Source organism: Etheostoma spectabile, chromosome 9 (assembly GCF_008692095.1).
Source record: "Etheostoma spectabile isolate EspeVRDwgs_2016 chromosome 9, UIUC_Espe_1.0, whole genome shotgun sequence".
In the NCBI taxonomy this organism is placed as follows: Eukaryota; Metazoa; Chordata; class Actinopteri; order Perciformes; family Percidae; genus Etheostoma; species Etheostoma spectabile.
In genome coordinates, this window is record NC_045741.1 from 38,517,829 (window position 1) to 38,531,491 (window position 13,663).

General features: G+C 38.9%; 1 long non-coding RNA gene across 1 annotated transcript in view; it reads right to left on the reverse strand.

Annotated features, from left to right (window-relative positions):
* Positions 1-13,663, reverse strand: part of LOC116695045 (uncharacterized) — an 18,448-nt gene continuing 4,785 nt past the window's right edge. Inside the window, exon 3 of the long non-coding RNA XR_004333337.1 lies at positions 1-109. This is a non-coding gene — a long non-coding RNA (uncharacterized LOC116695045). The remainder of the gene's footprint in view (positions 110-13,663) is intronic.

A 13,663-nucleotide genomic window follows, 5' to 3' on the forward strand; every position in this document is an offset into this window, starting at 1 on the left:
ATTCAATAATTGTCATGTCTGTTTCGAAAAGACAAGATGGCTATGGTCAAATTGCCAAACGTCACTGCTGCTACATTAATTATTTTTATGGTCTATTTGTAACAGAGCACTTAAAGCCCACGTTGCAGGTTTAATTTTCCAATGAATTTGCACTTATTGATTGTTGGTAATAAACATTCAAACTGTTATCCACTGTATATGATATTGAAAAGTATCACATAACATAAAATAACACAAAAAGTAGGTCATATTTTACAGTGGTTTGCTTTTCTCCCACAATGCATTGCATGACGTCACACAAGGGACAATAGGCAGCCAGCTAGAGAGACCATTGAGAGTTACAAGAGAGAAAGAAGACAACAGTGTAAGAAAGAGTGTTCAGCAACAGATTATAGATAATATATACATATACATAGATAGCCTATATATAGCTAGACATATAGACAGATACAGTATTGGTAGATATATTTAAAGAGAGAGAGATAGATAGCTATAGATAGCATACCAGTATAGATAGCATACCAGTATAGCTAGCGAGCTAGCTAGCTGGAGGTTAGCTAGCTAGTAGGAAGGTGGGTACAATTTGTCCGTGTTAGGCGGGCCGATTTTTCAAAGACGGACGTAACCAAGATTCAAAGATCTGAAAGTGAAACACAGCTTAGACGGGGATTGGTTGTTCGGCTTTTCACAAGTTTAGAGCTAGCTAACGCTACGCCACCGGACGTTAGCACAACAGCGTTAGCCTAACCTGCTAGGTAAATATTAAGACTATCCTTGGTGTTGCCTACATATGCGTCCATGTTGTCAACATCATACATGTGGCATTAGTGCACCTTTTGTACCATAATTGTATTGAATGGAATAGTAAGCATCGCTCCTACGAGATGGGTGGGTTTTTGTACTTTACACACAAAGCTAACTGGCTATAGTTAGCCTGTACAGATGCTAGCGGATTAACGTTGTGTAGCCAGCAACTTCGGCAGTACAGTTTCGGTAAGCTAACCACGACGGCGTTGTCGCCCACAATCAACTGCAGTGATGTTTGAAATGGAAACACGCATATCGTTTCTTTCCCTGAGATCCTGGACATTATTTCATTTATGACGTTAAAAATAAAGGAAGAGTAGCCCGAGTGTGAGCGGTATGAGCTTCCCGACCAGAGGCTCACTCGCCTACAGCACCCGCTCTCCACCGCAGCTTCGCCGCCACACACACACAAAGCACCGGCCAAACAGCGACACGTTTCACCGGAGGTTAGAGGTAAACACTTAGAATAACACTTGGGGATGCCTTCTATTCCTATATAGATAAGTGTACCAGTACTTATCTGAACTAACAACATGATCCCTGTCACTAGATCGAGAGAAAACGTTGACGTTCACTCGCTGCTATTCACTGACAGTAAAAAGTAAAGTCATTGTATGCACTGCTGCGTTGCTAAATGAAGGAGATAAACAAAGGACATAAAAGAAGGAGACCCCCACAACCTTGACAATTCCTCATTTTCCCTCTCACGTCTGTCAGGGTCGTAATTATTCGGCTGCTGGCCTTTCCTCCTCTTCCTCATCCCAGTCAGTCACCGTAGTTCTAGTGCCAGGCTGAGACTTAACTCCCTTGAGTGACGTCATCGCCGAATTGACTCCATAAACCCGCAAATACCAAAAATGACCAAAAACTAACTTTAAAACTATTCAGAGACATTTTTAAAAATGATATACATATCTTGAGTGCTTTGTGTACCCAATAATCAACAGTGGTGGTTAACTTGCAACATGGGCTTTAAGGAGAAAAGCTGTCATTATTTTTCATGAACCTTTCACTGTTGTTTGATTGTCTCATGTAGGTCTACGGTTTAATGTAGTGTAAGTTGTTTTTATATATTTTTAAATCTTGCAACAATGACACTTGTTTGTCCAGTCTTTTGACCTTGATTTTATGAACTACCTTTCTGTAAAATTACAATTAAGCTGTTTGTTAAAAGTCCTTTAAGCAGCACCTGAGCACGCCTTAGGGAAAGGACAAACTACTACAACCAACATTTAAAAAAACATTTATTTTTAATAAATAGACTATTAATATTAACGTAATCCTTTTCATTAAAAATCACAAAATCACGTTTTAGCAATCTATGAATGTTTAATTGCTAACGTTAGCTCAAAACTCCATTCAAGTGACAGCCTTTGTTGTGTTTGATTGCTAGCTTGTAGCTAAGCTAGCAGTCATTTAAAAAACGTTTTAGTTATCTATGATTATTGATTGCTAGCCTTTGTTGTGTTTGATTGCTAACTTGTAGCCAGCAGTAAACGAACTTTACTGACATTACAGAAGTCTCTTGTTAGCATCTTTGGCTACTTGTCGCAAAGTGACGCATGCGCAACTCACACCTGCAGTTGTCACAAAGTGACGCATGTGTGTTTCAAATCTGACTGCACTAACAGACGCGAGGGAGCTAATGTTGGAAGCATAGACTGTATATATATTGGGTATACGTTCTATGGTTGGAAGCCAAGCTAGCAGCACCTGGGCAGCCGAGGAGGGAAACATCAACAACGTCAACTCAGTGTTTCCAGGCACTTTTCCTGGTAGACATTTTGGAGATGAGGATTTTTCCCGTTCTTTTCAGCCCCAGTGGTTTGAAAAATGGAGGTGGATACACTATGACATTGATAATGATTTCACTTTGGGAGGTAGACACCGGGGAGGGTTTATAGTTTTTTACCAGAGCCTCAGAGCCAAAGACCATAGAAACGCCAGTGCTCCTTATCGTGAAATGTTGTTTGCCGATATATTGGACTAATAAACCTCACAGAATGCCATCTCGCCTGGACAATGAACGTTTTTATCTCTGCTTAAGATTCACTCCTTCGGTGCCTCAGTGGCTGTTGGACATTGAGTTTTTAGTTTTTGTTCACATGTTAAGGTGAATTGCCACTACAGCCTCTGCTAAATTTTGTCTGGACGAGAAATTGGCCATTCATAAAGATGTCATCAGTACTCTTGCCAGGTTAGAACAAACGGCAATAATCACTCTGCTCTCCGATTGTAACTGTTTGAGGGACAGTGCTACTGAGATTACATGTTAGTCCATATTTTGATAATTCCATTAGTGTGTAAATTCATACGGTAATTAAAAACCTTAAAAATGTAATAGACAAGAGTTTAAAAGAGATGTTTGATCTAAAAGTGTACTCTTTATATTTTAATATTTTTGTTTACATTTTTCTTTATTACAAATGCTATTTTTTATGTTGAGGTCAAAGGTCAAATGACCAGAGGTTATCGAAGGCCACACCTGTTGCATTGTGGGTAAAAAGGTATACAGAGAGCGCCAATGTGGCAGCAGAGGGAAAATGTTTGGGCTCAAACTAAGATTTTGCATGGTCCAAGTAGGTGCACAAGGTAATTGTGCTTTTGTATTTCAGCCTTGTTATATGTTAATATTGTTGTAATTTCTTTTCATTTAATGCATTTTCTGTACTGTTGTGATGATAACGTTGCGGGGCCCATCTAGTTAAGGAAACGTGTTCAAGAGACTGTAAAATGACTGAAAGAAGTATATTTGATTCATTGTATTTTATGTGTTTATTGTCTTTGTAGTTTTCACGGTGTCTTACAATGGAAATGTGGAAATAAATGTTCAAAGGACATATGTATGATGCGTGGCCGTATTTAATTGGACCAATGTAATTACACCAATATTGCCGCCAAAGACCAGCAAACAGCAAGGAATGTCCTGGGGCTTCATTTATAAAACCTGTTACGCAAGAAAAAGTTGGGTGAAGCACAGTGAAATTTGCAGTTGCAAAATTTCTTGCATTTTGACAATGCGTGTGATGGTGCATAACACTCCCAAGGCTTTGTAGACTGCGTTTTAGTGACCTCTGATGGTAACACGATATACAGTATCACATGATAAAGGCTCCATCACTGTGTGTCTGACGTGGTGCACTGCAGCACAGGTGCCCCTCAGGGTACGGTGCTCTCCCCCTTCCTTTTCACCCTCTATACCTCAGACTTTACGCACAGCACCACCCGCTGCCACATCCAGAAGTTTTCCGATGACACAGCCGTTGTTGGATGTGTTTCTTAGGGGAACAATCTGGAATATAGGTCTGTTATCAAGGACTTTGTCAGCTGGTGTGAGCTCAACCAGATTCAGCTCAAACACCACCAAGACAAAGGAGATGGTCGTTGACTTTAGGAGGGAAAACATCCCATTTCTCACCGGTGAGCATCCAGGGATCGGACATTGAGGTGGTGGAGAGCTACAAATTCCTGGGTGTTCACCTAAACAAAAACCTGAACTGGACTGATAACACCAATGCACTGTACAAGAAGGGCCAAAGTCGCCTCCATCTGCTGAGGAGACTCAGGTCCTTTGGAGTGTGCAGGACTCTCCTCAGGACTTTCTGTGACTTTGTGGTGGCCTCTGCCTTCCTTTATGCTGTAGTCTGCTGGAGGGGGGGCAGCTCGGACCGGGACAGGAGCAGACTCATTAGACTTATCAGGAGAGCGACCCCGTAGAGAAAGTAAGGGAGAGAAGGATGTAGCTAAGCTGACAGCCATCATGGACAACACCTCTCACCCCCTACTCAACACTGTGGGGTCCCTGAGCAGCTCCTTCAGCAGCAGACTGATACCCCCCCGGTGTAAGAAGGAGAGGTACCGCAGGTCATTCATCCCGGCCGCTATCAGACTCTACAACACCTGCACCACCTGATAATGGTGTAGTTTCTGTTCCTTTTTTTTCATCTACTCTACACACTTTCTGTATATCTGTATTTATATTTTTCCATTACAAGTACTTACTTTTTCAATTTATTTATGGTCACAGTTAAAATCATTTATATTATGGTTACCTACTTTTTCTTTACTTTAATTACATATTCAATTTAATATTAACATCACTTACACCGCATTATTGTCTCTTGTACTATTGCAACCGCACTTTATAATACCTTTATTTGATGCCACTTACTTTCAGTCTACCTTCTGCTCATTGTCTGTTTGCCTGTTTTTCTTGTGTGTTTACTTGTTTGCTTGTTGTTTTGCTTTTATTGAAGAAAATGCTGCTGTAACAAGGAAATGTCCCCGCTGTGGGATGAATAAAGTATAATCTAATCTAATCTAATCTAAGGTACTGCATCCAAAACACCTGGACCATTTAACCCTTGTGTAGTGTATATGTTTTTGTTACACAGCCAATGTTCCGGGTCTGGTGGACCCACCACATTAGTGGGTCCAACAAAATACTTAACAGATGTTTACTTTAGCTCAATTACCAACGCTATATACATAAATATATAGCCCTACAGTTCCTGATGGCCTGTAATATTGGTTGTTTGCTCACTGGATCTACGTTTCAGCAACATGTAGCCGCTCTCTCTGCAACGTGTGTGTTGTGTGTATATATATATATATACACACACACTACCGTTCAAAAGTTTGGGGTCACCCAAACAATTTTGTGTTTTTCCTGAAAAGTCACTTATTCACCACCATACGTTGTGAAATGAATAAAAATAGAGTCAAGACATTGACAAGGTTAGAAATAATGATTTGTATTTGAAATAATTTTTTTACATCAAACTTTGCTTTCGTCAAAGAATCCTCCATTTGCAGCAATTACAGCATGCAGACCTTTGGCATTCTAGCTGTTCATTTGTTGAGGTAATCTGGAGAAGTTGCACCCACGCTTCCAGAAGCAGCTCCCACAAGTTGGATTGGTTGGATGGGCACTTCTTGGTACCATACGGTCAAGCTGCTCCCACAACAGCTCAATGGGGTTCAGATCTGGTGACTGCGCTGGCCACTCCATTACCGATAGAATACCAGCTGCCTGCTTCTGCTCTAAATAGTTCTTGCACAATTTGGAGGTGTGTTTAGGGTCATTGTCCTGTTGTAGGATGAAATTGGCTCCAATCAAGCGCTGTCCACTGGGTATGGCATGGCGTTGCAAAATGGAGTGATAGCCTTCCTTATTCAGAATCCCTTTTACCCTGTACAAATCTCCACCTTACCAGCACAAAGCAACCCCGACATCATATTACCTCCACCATGCTAACAGATGGCGTCAGGCATTCTTCCAGCATCTTTCATTTGTTCTGCGTCTCACAAACGTTCTTTTTTGTGATCCAAACACCTCAAACTTGGATTCATCCGTCCACACACTTTTTTCCAGTCTTCCTCTGTCCAATGTCTGTGTTCTTTTGCCATCCTAATCTTTTCTTTCATTGGCCAGTCTCAGATATGGCTTTTTCTTTGCCACTCTGCCCTGAAGCCCAGAATCCCGCAGCCGCCTCTTCATTGTAGATTTTGACACTGGTGTTTTGCGGGTACTATTTAATGAAGATGCCAGTTGGGGACCTGTGAGGCGTCTGTTTCTCAAACTAGAGACTCTAATGTACTTATCTTCTTGCTCAGTTGTGCAACGCGGCCTCCCACTTCTTTTTCTACTCTGGTTAGAGCCTGTTTGTGCTGTCCTCTGAAGGGAGTAGTACACACCGTTGTAGGAAATCTTCAATTTCTTAGCATTTCTCGCATGTATTAGCCTTCATTTCTAAGGACAAGAATAGACTGTCGAGTTTCAGATGAAAGTTCTCTTTTCTGGCCATTTTGAGCGTTTAATTGACCGCACAAATGTGATGCTCCAGAAACTCAATCTGCTCAAAGGAAGGTCAGTTTTGTAGCTTCTGTAACGACCTAAACTGTTTTCAGATGTGTGAACATGATTGCACAAGGGTTTTCTAATCATCAATTAGCCTTCTGAGCCAATGAGCAAACACATTGTACCATTAGAACACTGGAGTGATAGTTGCTGGAAATGGGCCTCTATACACCTATGTAGATATTGCACCAAAAACCAGACATTTGCAGCTAGAATAGTCATTTACCACATTAGCAATGTACAGAGTGTATTTCTTCAAAGTTAAGATTAGTTTAAAGTTATCTTCATTGAAAAGTACAGTGCTTATCTTTCGAAAATAAGGACATTTCAATGTGACCCAAACTTTTGAACGGTAGTGTAGCTACAACAAGACTCGCTAGATGGTAAATTATGTTAGTGTAATAACATACAGTACATTTATAAGAAATGCAAAGATTGTTCTGTCAGCTGTATGTGTGCTTAAAAACCTGAGGAAAAGTACGTAATCAATGTGATTCACATAATTTCAGTTATTCTTAAACTATGGAAATGCATTCAGTCATACTCTACGACTGAATTTATTAACATTTTGTGTAGAGAAAAAATTCCTTTGTCTATATTGGGCATGACTATGGATTGGAGTAAAAGATGTATAAGTGCTGTAAAAATATATTATATGTAACAATACATATTACAATACATACAGTATATACAAAAAAAACATGTATGTATTTTGACCAGTATAGCGTATATGATTTTGTGCAGTTTTGAGTATATAACATACATATGTGTGAGTATATTATTATTTACACACATGTATATTCTGTAATAATAATTTTGTGAAACGGTATTTGATGGTTTGAAAGATGTTGTACATTTTTATTCTACTTTATAATAAAGTTTATCTGTTTTTTTGTCTGGAAACAAAGGTATCATTGAAGATCGTTGCCTTACTTAAAAAAAAAAAATCTAAATTGTCACTACTGATAGAATGATGTGAACAAATATTTAACAACATGAAGTCATTCAGTGTGCCGATGTGCTGCAATAGCAGCAATCGGCGCAATGACTATTGTTGCCCAAACTTATTATTATTCTTCCGCCAGATTTCGTCCCGCTACTAGTCCGGAGCGTTGCCAACAGGCGCACACAAAATACATCATAACGTGTGAAATGATCGGGAATGGTATGCTATGACTTTCTAAGAGATTTGCCACACGGTTTTCATGAAATCGGCAAAAAACGGCAAAAGATTTCTCATTGACTTGAATGGAAATATTCGGGAAATTGCTCAACATTGCTCAAAACCCCCCCTCTTTGGGACTGTGCTGTACCGCCATACTTTCACGTAGAAACTTGATTAAAATTCTAAACCGAAGACAAGACTTTGACGTTTATCGGGCTGAATGGGCATTCAGATATCAAGCACAGTTTCTCCAAAATCCCAGTTTACGTATCGTCCCGTTTTCGACCGTCTCAGATTTTCCTATGTGTGTGTATGTGGCGGAATGTTGAGGCTAGAGTGGAGGACAGAGTGGGGAGATTAATAAATCATCTCAGTTCTCTCTCTATAACTTGCTCCCACGGCAACAATTCTAACCTTTCATGGACAGTTTATACATCAAAACGTAGGTATTATTGTCTAGATTCATTCAATGTGCTCATGTATGCAATATGAATTATATTTTTGCTCAGCGAGCTTTCAAATGACAAGAGTTTCAATTTTTCCTCCATTCACTGTAATGTTATACATCATCCACATTTCTGAGCAAAACGCAGAGCGACACACTTTTTTACATCGCTGATACGCCCACATTTCTAAGTTTATCCACATAAATTTTATATCAATACATTCACAAAGCCTTCTGATGCCTACGAGAACCTTATGTTATTGATAGCTAGTATCCCTTTGATGATATGATCATTTGTTTGAGAGCTTGTTCAGTATCTGAATAGCTATTGACAGCAGGTGCCAGGTGCAGTCGTTAACTGATTACAGATCAAAGAGATGACATCACAGAGATGAAAGGCTTCCTATTGGTCCTTAGTAACCCGGCAACTATACTCTGTATGTCTGTCTGTTGACATCTATCTGTCTCCCTCTCTCTCAGACACACATAGACAGACACACACACACACACATCCTAGTCTTAAATGGGTTTTAAAAAGTTATATCTCAGAAGGGTTAAGACACTTATTATATTTCATGAAGTTTTATTGCTATTAGCATGTGCACCAAGTAGGAGGCACACCGATAAATTTCTGCGGAATTTTCTAGTTCCATTTACCATTTACCATTTACAGCAGTTAACACAAGCTGAGTGTCGTTAGAGTTAGGAGTGGTGGGTTACTTAATGCTTTCGGAATAACGCACCTCAGAGAGAAATACCTAAAAATAATTCCACTTAGCACGTCTACGTCTCTCAGAAATGGCAACGTAGCTTCCCACCACAAGCCTGTTGTGTTTGTCATGGTGTGTTACAGCAGATGAGTGATTGAGAAAACATTTATTCACCTGGTAATAACTTCATGTGAGGTGTCTGAAAACGCACTGTTTACACACTGGAAATGAATAAATACACAAAGACATTCTTTCATAGTCTGGTAATCTTAAATATAGGTGCAGGTGAAAGATTTTGAAGCTTTTAAATTGCATTAACTCATTTGTTTTAGTGCCACATTCTCTGACTACACTGTATGGTGGAAACATTACGACTGGAGTGATTTCTGCTCAACTGAAACCTTTTTGTCATGAAATAAATATGCAGGCAGGTGGGAGCTGAGGTCATGGGGTGTATTTTTCTCTCTTCTGCAGCATCGGTTACTGTAGGAGAGCCATTCACTGACTCACTTACACAGTCAGTCTCATGGCAACATCAGGGCCACAGCAGGTCACCTACTTCTCTACTCCATCTCATGGTAATAGGAAAAGTTTACTGTGGGTTTGAGGCTGTGTAAGTTAGTCCTCGTTTGCTGGGTTGATGATCTCCATCTGTTGTTTTTCACTTTGCAAGTTACGACGACACCAAGATAAACCAGAGGAAGGTTTTAGAGAATTCTAATGGGATGTTCACGCTGCATTTACAGTGGTGTAGGATGTATTAGATCCTAGTACTAAAGTACTAATACACAGAGATGGGAAGTAACGAAGTACAAATACTTCGTTACTGTACTCAAGTAGATTTTTCTGATATTTTTACTTAACTTTACTACTTATTTTTGAGGCGACTTTTTACTTCTACTTCTTACATTTTAACCCAAATATCGGTACTTTCTACTTACATTTTACAAAATTGTCTCACTTTCGTTTTGTACAAGAGGTTACGTCGGACACGCGCCACACACGCGAGCGGGTGCGCGCGCCATACGGAGAAAAAAGTGAAAGAAATGAAAAGGAGACTAGCTGTCCGGAGGATAACCAGCTGAGATTGCGTGTGTGCGTCTTTGAGAACTGTAAGTCGTATAACTCATGTTTTCAGTTCACTTAAGCCTGTTATTGGTCAATAGTTCTTCACATTTAAATTAAGTTAGCTAGTGGTTTTGGTGTGTTCTTCACCTGTTAGCTAGGTTGCACGTTGGTCTTAATGAAGCATCAACACTTTCACCTGCTCTATTCGCATGAGTTTTTTTTTTTGACCGAACTTCAGATAATGTAATGACACGTGGATGGAAACTTAGCTAGATAGAACTTGTCTCCGTCTGTGTTTTAACAGACACACCTGGGGTGAAGCTGGAAACCAGAATCAGCTTTAATCCAGTCCTAATCTAGTCCTCAACTTTCACATCATTTCACTGGAGTTATCCTTATTATTGTTTTTGTCATCAATACCATATTCAATCTAAATGGATGGTAATACATCTACTGTACGTTGCATTTGACGCACGACTAAGACAGCTCAACAGATTCAGCATTCTGCATTAATTCACAGCAAATCAATGAGGCTTGATGGCGCTAACGTTAGCACATAGTATTATGGAGGGCGCTAACGTTAGCACATAGTAGCATGGATGACGCTAACGTTAGCACATAGTAGTATGGAGGGCGACATGATTGAAAATGAAGAAAACAGCAAGACATTCCCATCATCCTCAACCTTATCTGAAAGAAATTTGAGACAGTAGACATCAAGAAGGACTCCTGGCCAATGTGCTGGGGAACTCCTTCATTATGTCTGTTTAGTCATTCATTTTTATCCTTTATTTTATTTCCAGAAGCCATATTTGAGCACACACATAAATGTAGATTCATTGAAATGTTAAGGGGAAGATTAAAATAGAAACTGGATCTGTGAATTCTCACAGAATCCCAACTGAATTCATATCTTGCTAATAAGTCAGAATCTATTAACCTGGAGTCCCAGTTTCTGTCATAATAATCATATATGTTATGTTTTAGGCCTATAGGCAGACATCCATTTAAATGTAGCCATTGCAAATAACGTCATGTCCTCCATGTCCACTGAAGTTCCTCAGCGTCTCTTTAGTAACATTTGAGAGTGCTGCAGTAGCTTTGCATAAAAATTTGCAAGGCTACTTTTACTTTTATACTTTAAGTAAATTTCCAAGCCTGTACTTTGTACTTTTACTTGAGTAAAGAAGTTTAATCAGTACTTCCACTTTTACCGGAGTATTTTTAACACAAGTATCTGTGCTTCTACTTAAGTACGGAAAGTGAGTACTTTTGCCATCTCTGCTAATACAACAATGTAAAAATACTCCGTTAGAAGTAAAAGTCCTGCATTCACAGTCTTACTTAAGTAAAAATTGTCTTTCAAATATAAAAGTACCTGTTCTGCAGAATAATGCCTCCTGTGACTGATATGTTATCACACATAACATGATACAAGTATTAAGACTGTCTCAGAGATTTAGTGGTTCATTGCGGTGGTTCCAACTACTGGTTTAATTTAGTATTTTGTCAGTTTATCATGTTTTATTGGTGAAATAATAATCAGACAAGTACATAAATGCCAAATTGAATCTCTATATTTAGCAGTTATAATGTTCATTCATGTATTCAAGTTGTTCAATGTCTCACTTTTTTTTGAATAGTATTTGTTATGTAGTTATATGATATAATCTATTTTATTTGCAGTATTCAGTACGGGATCCTGAGGCATCTCGGGAAGAGGTCTACAGCCATTAATGAAAGCCATAGATGGCATAATGGATGTTGTCTGTAGGGAGGTGCGTCTTAGGCAAACATTAATTAAAAAACAAAATTGGCAATGAATGAGGTCAAATCTGACTTGATGCGGGAGAAAGAACGTCACGGTAATGAAAAGGAGAAGCTTCATCACAGAATCCAACAATTGGAGCACCTTCTGGCACAGAATGAGTTGGAAGGTTTCTTTAATCATGATGATGAAAGTGTTTGTGTTTAGTAGACGTTTGCATGTTGGCCAAATATGACTGTGGTGGAATGGTTGATTTGTGTCATCTGATTTATTAAAAAAATACACAAAAAAACATGTTACTAGAACCAGTACAGAGTTGTGAACATGAACTTTCTGGTAACAGTGTGTTCACATTATAGTTCACTTTGTTTTGGGAGTGTAATATGGATGTGATAATATACAATTTTGGTTTTGATTGTGTTGTTAAAAAAAATATTGTGAGACAAATGCTTAGTTATAAATGAATGTGTTTTATTGTATTCTCAGCACTCTTTAAAAATGAAACGAAATGGCTGCAGAAAGGATGCAGACCACAGTGTTGTCCAAGGAGGAGGAAGGAAGGAAGCTGTAGAGGAAGATGAAAAAAAAAAAATGAAGGGAAGAGGAGGGGTTTTGTATTCGTATTTATATTGTTTTTTTATGTATATTTGTGTTGTACAGTTATAGTAATGTTTAATAAATATTATGCTAAAAATGTTCTCACTAATGGGGGGGTATCTTGACAGAATATGTGTTTGTCATATAGAATGCTGTGTGAGTTAAATACAGATTGATGTAGAGAATAATTCATCCAGTATAAGAAGGTTTTTAAGAAGTATTTACCACAGAAAGTAATTGCTCAATATTTGCCCTTGAAATATATACTCTGTGGTCTCAGCTACAATATACGGCCTTCTGTAGGTTGCCTACTATTTTGGCTTGGTACCTTGCTCTCTCCTGTTGCAATCCGTGCTCACGGTTTAATAAAACTGAGCAAAGTAGGACAGACGTTGAAAGATTTTAAAATTCTGGGATCAATTACTCTACAGTGAAATTATATTAAATCACAAATGACCCATCTTTCCTAAAGTATTAACATTAACAACAAGCCACAAACTCATTTTATCAAAACGAGCCGTCCTCCAACCTGGAGAAATGATATTGGTCTTTAAAGCAGCCGGTGGTGCTTACAGAGCTGCCAACTTTTCCAAAAACCTTGGAGTGAGATTTGGGGGGGCAACCCATATTTTGCCGCGTACAAAGCAATTTCTTTTGCTCTTTCAGCATCATTAAAAATTGAAAAAAACTATTAAATGGCACTTTCTGGAGAGTTTTGTGCAAAAAAAATGGAGAGAAATCAAGTCTTGCATGATATGTGCAAAACTGTAGGGTTAAGAGCCTTTGTGTTGTGTAGTATCAACAGGTATTAGGGCATTCAGCATTACATTATATAGGCTACATTATTAACTTCTCATGATATAAGAACTGACCCAGACAATGTGCAAACATAATGAGCCCGATGAAGAGACAGTAGCATATGTCAGAACAGCTGAGAAGATTTGGGTCTGTGGGGAACAGGTCCAGGGGTCCCTGCCGGGTAGGGACCAGGGACCCAAAGTTAAATTAATGATGAGGGATCAACTAAGACCACTGAAATTCTAAGGAATAAGAACCACTGAGTTACATAAATTCTAATCCCTTAACCTTTGGCCGAGGTTCAGTAATGTTGGCCCTCATCCTCTGTGCCACCTACTGGATTTTACTTTTTGGGGAAATAAAGACAATTGGTCATTTTATAAAAATTAAATTAATTATTTACAGTTAAATTTAGAGATGCACAGAGGTTAGAGAAGCACACTAG